Raw genomic sequence first — 8,509 nt, 5'->3', positions numbered from 1 at the left:
TATTTATTTATTGAGATGAAGTCTCGCTCTCTCACCCAGGCTGGAGTGCAGTGGCGCAATCTCAGCTCACTGCAACCTCTGCCTCCAGGGTTTAAGCGATTCTCCTCCCTCAGCAGCCTGAGTAGGTGGGATCACAGGAGCATGCCACCAAGCCCAGCTAATTTTTTGTACTTTTAGTAGAGATGGGGTTTCACCACGTTGGCCAGCCTAGTCTCGAACTCCTGACCTCAGGTGATCCGCTCACCTCAGTCTCCCAAAGTGCTGAGATTACAGGTATGAGCCACCGCACCCGGCCTAGCAGAAATATTTTATGCATACTTCTCATTTCATTATATAGAATATTGAAAGGGTTGAGTATTATATACTCTAGGGTTGAGATTTAATAACACTAATAAACTTTTCTGCTTTATCGAGCACATTCATAAGTGAAACTGGCTGGGTGTTGGGATGACTGGGGAATCATAGCGAATGTAATGACCACTAGCATGGGTTGGTGCTACTCCCTTGATTTCTTTTAAGGTAGGCTAGCAGCTTTATTGATCACCGGTTTTACATTATCCACAAAAATCTCAACACAGTTGTTCCACAAAAAGCCATGAGATTTAAAAAGGCATTCAACACTTTAAATATTTCAGCAATACTTGTATTGTTGTTAGGCATTCGTATAAAAGAAGCTCTTTGTTAATTAGTTGGTGCAAGTACTAAATGAATACAATCAGAATAAAAGGTCCAGGTACTTCTGTATATTTGGCCATTTTCAAAGCAAAAGTACAATTTTTCAGGTAATTTATTAACTCAGTCTTTTTCGAGCTGTTATACCACTGGAAGATGGCATTGCCATAATTTCATTAGCTGACTATCCAGTAGGTGTTAATTAATGTAACTGTACAGGGTTTTATTAGTCTTTTACCTATTGAGGGCACTTTCCTAGCCAATGCAAATAATAACTTATTTTGTAAGATGCTTTAGTGACCTTTTTGTTTCTAGTTAGAAAAGGTGTAACAAACAGGTTTTATTTATTTATTTATTTATTTATTTATTTATTTATTTATTTATTTATTTTTGAGACAGAGTTTTACTCTGATGTCCGAGGGTGGAGTGCAATGGCAGATCTTGGCACACTGCAACCTCCGCCCCTGAGTTCAAGCAATTCTCCTGCCTCAGCCTCCCAAGTAGCTGGATTACAGGCATGCACCATCACTTCCGGCTAATTTTGTATTTTTAGTAGAGATGGGGTTTCACCATGTGGATCAGGCTGGTCTCAAACTCCTGACCTCAGGCAATCCACTCGCCTTGGCCTCCCAAAGTGCTGGAATTACAGGCATGAGCCACTGCGCCCGGGTGAGAAAAGGTGTAACAAACAGTGTTTCAGTTTTTAAAGAGTGCGTCATATCAACGTTTTAAAAGTTCACTTCGATTCCTTTGTTTAAATTCCAATGGCTGCCCTCAAAAGGATAGTAAAACTTAATTGGAAGAATAACAATTTCTAAGAATGGTCTCTTGTGTAAAACAATAAAGATAAATTATTAGCATCAATAAAGCTGAGGGAAAAGGTAACTTTTGACATAATTTCTTTCTTAATTAGTTACATTCAGATTTTTGTGTGTGTATATTTCTCCCTTCCATGGCTCAGAGAAGCTTCGATACGTCATCTTCAATTTTTCTTAGCATTTTGAGAAGTATACAGTGCAGCTGTGGACTGAGAGAAAATGAGTCTGCTAATTTCCTTATTTTATTTTTATTTTTTTTAGACAGAGTCTCGCTCTGGCGCCAAGCTGGAGTGCAGTGGCGCTCTCTCGGCTCACTGCAACCTCCACCTCCTGGGTTCAAGTGATTCTCCTGCCTCAGCCTCCCGAGTAGCTGGGACTACAGGTGCATGCCACCACGCCCAGCTAATTTTTGTATTTTTAGTAGAGACAGGGTTTCACCATGTTGGCCAGGATGGTCTCAAGCTTTTGACCTCTTGATTTGCCCACCTCGGCCTCCCAAAGTGCTGGGGTTACAGACGTGAGCCATTGAGCCCAGTCTGCTAATCTCCTTTCTAAAAGCCAACAATTCATCCTTAAATATGAGAAAGATACAGTCATCCCTTGGTATCCATGGGGCATTCGGTCTGGTACCTCCTTCAGATATCAAAATCCACAGATGCTCAAGTTCATGGTATAAAATGGTGTAGTATTTGCATATAATCTATGCACATCCTCTTGTATATTTTATATCATCTCTGGATTACTTATAATACCGAATACACTGTAAATGCTATGCAAATAGTTGTTGTGCTGTATTGGTTTTTTTTTTTTTTTTTTTTGAAATAGTCTTGCTCTGTTGCACAGGCTGGAGTGCAGTGGCTTGATCTCAGCTCACTGCAGCCTCCACCTCCCAGGCTCAAGTGATCCTCCCACATTAGCCTCCCTAGTAGCTGGGATTACAGGCACATGCCACCATGCCAGGCTAATTTTTTTATTTTTTATTTTGTAGAGATGGGGTCTCACTATATTGCCCAGGCTGGTCTCAAACTCCTGGGCTCAAGAAACCATCCCATCTCGGCCTCCCAAAGTGCTGGGATTACAGGCATGAGCCACCACCATACCCAGCCTTGTCATCCACGTATTGTTTAGGGAATAGTGATAAGAGAAAAAGTCTGTACATGTTCAGTACAAACAAATTTTTTTCAAGTATTTTTGATCCACAGTTAGTTGAATTCATGGATGCAAAACCCATGGATATGGAGGGCCAACTGTATATGACAAATGAATTTTCTTTCACTTTAAAATAAAATATAAAATTCTAAAATTATAGCAGTGTTTGGTAAAATCTTGTAGAACATTTTCAAAGATTTTTAAAATACTATATTGTTGCTAAACAAGACAACAAAGTGCCCTTCTTGTGTTTCTGCACAGACTCAAAGGAAACTTGGGAATTTCAAAATAACAATTGGTTGAATAACAGGGTTACAGGTGTTGTAGCAGGTATAACAAGAGAGCAGATAAGAGCACAGTAGAAGTGCTGAAGAAAAAAATGGAGTTAATCCCGAGAAATGCACATAAATCTACATCTACTTCCCTAGAAAATTCTGGGAAGCACAAGAAAATACAAGCAAACATTCCATTTGCAGCCATCAGAGGGGGAGATGCGGACATCATCACACATGTAGCCTCTGGAAAACTCCACCACACAATTGCAGAAGGGTCTTGGGGACTTGCAGGGATCCTCACACCCCACTTTGAGAACCACTTCTCTACACATATAAACTACTTTACTGTGGTGAGAGATGGGAGAAATCTATGAGGCCAAGTTCCTACCACCCCACCTAAAAATTCAACTGCAACCACACCTGTGCCTTTCACAGGTCTTCATGTCACTCTCCCTTCTTGCAAGTCTTCCTTTCTACAACCTCTTCTCTACCCACGTTCAGCCTGTCTTTCTCACTGGTAACTTCTCAACAGCGTTAAACATCCCTCACCTGAAATATACCTCAAGGTGTCTAAGCCTCATCCTTGGACTCCTCAATCTCTGTCTTTCTCTTAAATGTTAAGTGTACCTCAAGGTTCTATCCTTAGCCCTTGCTCCTTCTTTCTCTACAAGCTACCTGGGTGATCTGCTCCTCTCTTCTTCAGTTTCAATTAGCACCTGTATGATGCAGAACCCCAATCTGCCACTCAAAGTTTTTTCTTCTTGTTACGGTAGGTAGCTAGTCAGACATGAGCAGGGCAGAAGAGGGACTCCCCACACCTCACCAGGAATGTGAGGTGACCATCAGGTGATGGTCAGGTGGTTGTTAAACTCTCTAAAATAATTGGTCATAGCCAGCACCAGGGAAAGGCAGTCTCCCAACAGACAGAAAAAACCCAAAACTGGTCATCTGCATCTTTCTTATAAGATCCCAGGAGATGGGTGAGTTGGCTCAAGCATGTGCATTAAGAGGCAAAATGGCGGGGTTTAACTGGTATATGACCTTCTTCTAGGAATGCTAGATGGTAACGGAAGAACGCCTCAAGTGAGCATGTGTACAACTCCAGTAAACACTCTGCGCACGTGGCCCCTCCCAAGTGCTGGTGAGCCACTGCACATGGGGATAGCCCACCCCAAGGGAAGAATCAGGGGAGAAGGGATGCAAGACATTGGAATTATGCCAACATATAAAACCCCAAGCCAAAGGTCAAACAGTGCACTTGATCTTTGAAGTTGCCTGCTTGGCCCTCTTGTAAGTGTACTTTCCTTCCTTTCATTCCTGCTCCAAAGCTTTCTAATAAACTTTCACTCCTCCTCTAAAACTTGCCTCAGCCTCTCACACTGCCTTATGCTCTCAGTTGAATTCTTTTTTCTGAGGAGGCAAGAATTGAGGTTGCTGCAGACCCCTACAAATTCACCACCACTAACATACTTTGGTGCCGGGTGACTCAAATACATTCCGCTGCTAACATTCTCATCTCCAGACCCAGATGGTCAACAGTCTCTGGACATCGGCCCTGCAGTGTCCCCACGACTTGTTAAATTCCATATGATCAGTGTCAAGTGCCATGTCCTCTAGTTGCAACAACACATTCATATAAAGCAAAAATGACTCTTGCCCCTAACTTTATGAATGCCTTTATTTCTCTTGCTCAAAAATTTAGAGACCCAGTGCCATTCCTGACTCCCCCCTTTCTCCTCCACACAAAACAATGAATCAACTGCTAAGACCTGCCACTGCATGTATGCCCTGAACAGGTTCTCTGCTTCTTTCCATTTCTCATTGCTACTATCTAAAACATTAGCTATTAGTATTATTGGAGGAACATACTATAAGCTAGATGCAGTAATTCGCATTTTACATACATTATTTTCTTTATTCCACATGATGACTATTTTAAATTCCATTTTACAGATGAGTAAACAGGTTCAGAGATCTTTTTGGTTATCCCTGACTCCAAAACCCTTCCCCTCTCACCAGCACTGAAGGCATCAAGGAAGGCTTTGTGGTGAAATTTGCCTATAGCCCTGAAGAATGGTATAATTTTTATAGGGTAAGATGGGGAAACCATACACCATATTGTTTCAAGAAAGACATAAGAAAGAGCAGAGAGAAGACTATTGCTGGCGTGTGTTTTGTGGACAGTGATGTTGAGTGGAAAGTGGTCCCTAACCCCCGGGCCATGAACTGGTACTGGTCTGTGGCCTATTAGGAACCAGGCTGCACTGCAGGAGGTGAGCATGGGCAAATGAGTGAAGCTTCATCTGTATTTACATCCACTCCCCATTGTTCGCATTACCTCCTGAGCTCCACCTCCTGTAAGATCAGTGTCGACATTAGATTTTCATAGGAGCACGAACTCTATTGTGAACTGCACACTCGAGGGACCTAGGTTGAGTGCTCCTTATGAGAATCTAATGCCTGATGGTCTGTCACTACCTCCCATCACCCCCAGATGGGACCATCTAGCTGCCAGAAAACAAGCTCAGGGCTCCCACTGATTCTACATTATGGGGAGTTGTATAATTATTGTATTATATATTACAATGTAATAATAGAAATGAAATGCACAATACATATAATGTACTTGAATCATCCTGAAACCATCCTTCACCCCCCGTCCATGGAAAAATTGTCTTCCACAAAACCAGTCCCTGGTGCCAAAAAGGTTGGAGACCACTGTTGTAGGAGACGTTTTCACTCAGAGGCAATAAACTGCAACAAGTAAAACATTTCTAAAATGCTTCTTTCCCTTACTTAAGTATAAATGAATAAAAATAATGGCTACTTAACGCACCATAGTGTTCTGGGTATAATGCTAATGCTTTTATTTCCTTTTCTTCTAACCTTTACCTCAGCCCTGCGTGAAAGGATCAATATCTGCATGTGACAGAATGGGAAACTGAGGCTAAGTAACTTTCCCTCAATTAACCAGACAGCAGAGGTGAGATTCGACTACATTCTTTCCACTAAGGGCAGAGACACTGTAGAATTCCAATCTCCACCACTTCTCCCCACCAACTTCAGCCCCTACAAGGGGTCCTTTCGGTAGATATTTACTCTTTCTCCTTTAAGAAGTAATTTTAGCTGGAGTTGCACAATCCAAATTTGAAAAGACAACCAGTATTAATTGACTATATACCTGGCAGAAATGTAAATAAGTTTGTAACTTTACACCCTCCAAAAAGAAAAACGTTTCCTTAATTTTAACATGATAGTTTTACTTTAAAAGAAAAAAATATGACTTTTTGATGCCAATGCAAAAAGAAGCCCAATCTAATGCAAAGTACTATCCTATCCAGATCCTAGAACAGAAAGAAGGACATTAGAGCATTAGGCAAAAACTAGGACAATCTCAATAAAGAAATGACTTTTGTGAATAATGATGCATCAATATTGGTTCATCAATGATGACAGAGGTACCATACTAACGTAAGATGTTAATATTAGAGAAGTTGGGTGATGGGTATACGGGAACACTCTGAACTGTCTTTGCAGCTTTTATGTAAGTCTACAATTATCCCCAAATAAAAAGTTTATGTAAAAAGAGTCCAAATGTGTTTGCGTAGAGGTTGCTAAGAACAAAATGAGACCACATTCTTTATCATGTAAATGACAAAAATACTATTAGAATAAGGTGTTTAATAAAAGAAAAAGTGAAGTTTCAATTCATTCTTTGGTAATCCAAAGCAACAAAAGTGTACCCCACCTCCAACTGGCTCAAGCTCAGGGGGGGCTGAAGATTCTATTATTTAACTCACTCACCCCTGCTCCCCCACACCCCTCAACCATCAGGGTAATGCCTCTTGGAATTCCTTTTGGCACGAACATCTTGTTTTAGAACCATGTTTAGACTGTGATTAAAAGAGGATTATTTACACCACACAGCCATCCCAATGTGAAAGGACAGGCCACCCCCTACATTTTACTAAACTTTTCTGTAAATACTACATCCAAGCAATCACTAGCAAACTAAGCAAAGTAGATAAAGGGGCAAAAGAGCTGAATTTGATTGTTCTGAGCAAAAAGTTTCATTTCAACTAGCAGCTGCCACTAAACTCTTCATTCTCAAGTCAAAAGGACCCATTTCCTGGGTTTGATGACATAAGCAGTGCCAAGGTTTATATTCCAAGAAAATGCTTCCTTTAAAGCTATAGCTACAGGGGATGTGACCAGGGATAAATAGTTATGATTGATAAGGCCTTGGACAGACTATTTTACAGAAGCCCATTCTACTTACACATATTTAAGAAAGCAGGTTCCTCTAAAACTGGGTAAGCTAAGTTCTCATGTAAGTTTCCTTTGCTTCAATAGTAAATTTCCCTGCTTCACATTTGTTCAGAGTATTACAATTTTACCTTGCATCATCACCCTTGATTTTCATAATCTCATGAGGATAATCAGGGTAGGTCTTATTATCTGCATGTTCCACATAGGCTCTGATAGGTTGACTGATTTTCCTAACACAGCACCACAGCACGGCCTGTTAGTGGTGAAGACGGTACTTTTTTTTTTTTTTGGAGACAGAGTCTCACTCTATTGTCCAGGCTGGAGTGCAGTGGCGCGATCTTGGCCACTGCAAACTCTGCCTCCCAGGTTCAAGCGATTCTTCTGCCTCAGCCTCCCAAATAGCTGGGATTACAGGTGCCCACCACCATGCCCAGCTTATTTTTTTGTACTTTTGGTAGAGACAGGGTTTTACCATGTTGGCCAGGCTGGCCTTGAACTCCCGACATTGGGTGAACCACCCACCTTGGCCTTCCAAAGTGTTGGGATTACAGGCATCAGCCACTGCACCCGGCAGTGAAAATGGTATTTGAATCAAGGTTTCTTAACTCTAGTTCAGGGCAGTTTCCTTTAGCAAGTATTTATTGCATGCTTTCTGTGTGTCTAGATATATGATTGTTTCTGTGGATAGAGTGATTCCTGAAATAAACAGACACCTTTCTCTTAGGGAGCTTATAGCCCAGTAGGAGAAGAAAATAATCAAGTAAATTAATAAGTGCATACATAATTATAAATTGTGAGAAGGGCTATGAGGGAAATAAGTACGATGTAAAGCTAGCCAGAGGAGCCTCTTTAAGAAGGTGACATTTTAGCAGATATCTGAAGAAGCCAATGAGGCACATATTGTAGAAAGGGTGTTTGTATCAGTCTGTTCTCATGCTGCTAATAAAGACATACCCAAGACTGGGTAATTTATAAAGGAAAGAGGTTTAATTGACTCACAGTTCCACGTGGCTGGGGAGGCCTCACAATCACGGCAGACGGCAAAGAAGGAACAAAGTCACATCTTACATGGCAGCAAGAGAGCTTATGTAGGGAAACTCCCATTTATAAAACCATCAGATCTTGTGAGACTTACTCACTACCATGAGACTAGTAAGGGGGAAACTGCCCCCATGATTCAATTATCTCCACCTGGCCCCACCCTTGACACGTGGGGATTATTGCAATTCAAGGTGAGATTTGGGCAGGGAAACAGCCAAACCATATCGGTGTTCCAGGCTGCTTATCACTGAGTCTGTGAAGGGCAGGAAGAGGTGGAAAAGGCTT

Source organism: Pan troglodytes, chromosome 9, assembly GCF_028858775.2.
Source record: "Pan troglodytes isolate AG18354 chromosome 9, NHGRI_mPanTro3-v2.0_pri, whole genome shotgun sequence".
Lineage (NCBI taxonomy): Eukaryota > Metazoa > Chordata > Mammalia > Primates > Hominidae > Pan > Pan troglodytes.
The sequence above is the reverse complement of the archived record's forward strand: the minus strand, read 5'-3'. Positions refer to the sequence as shown.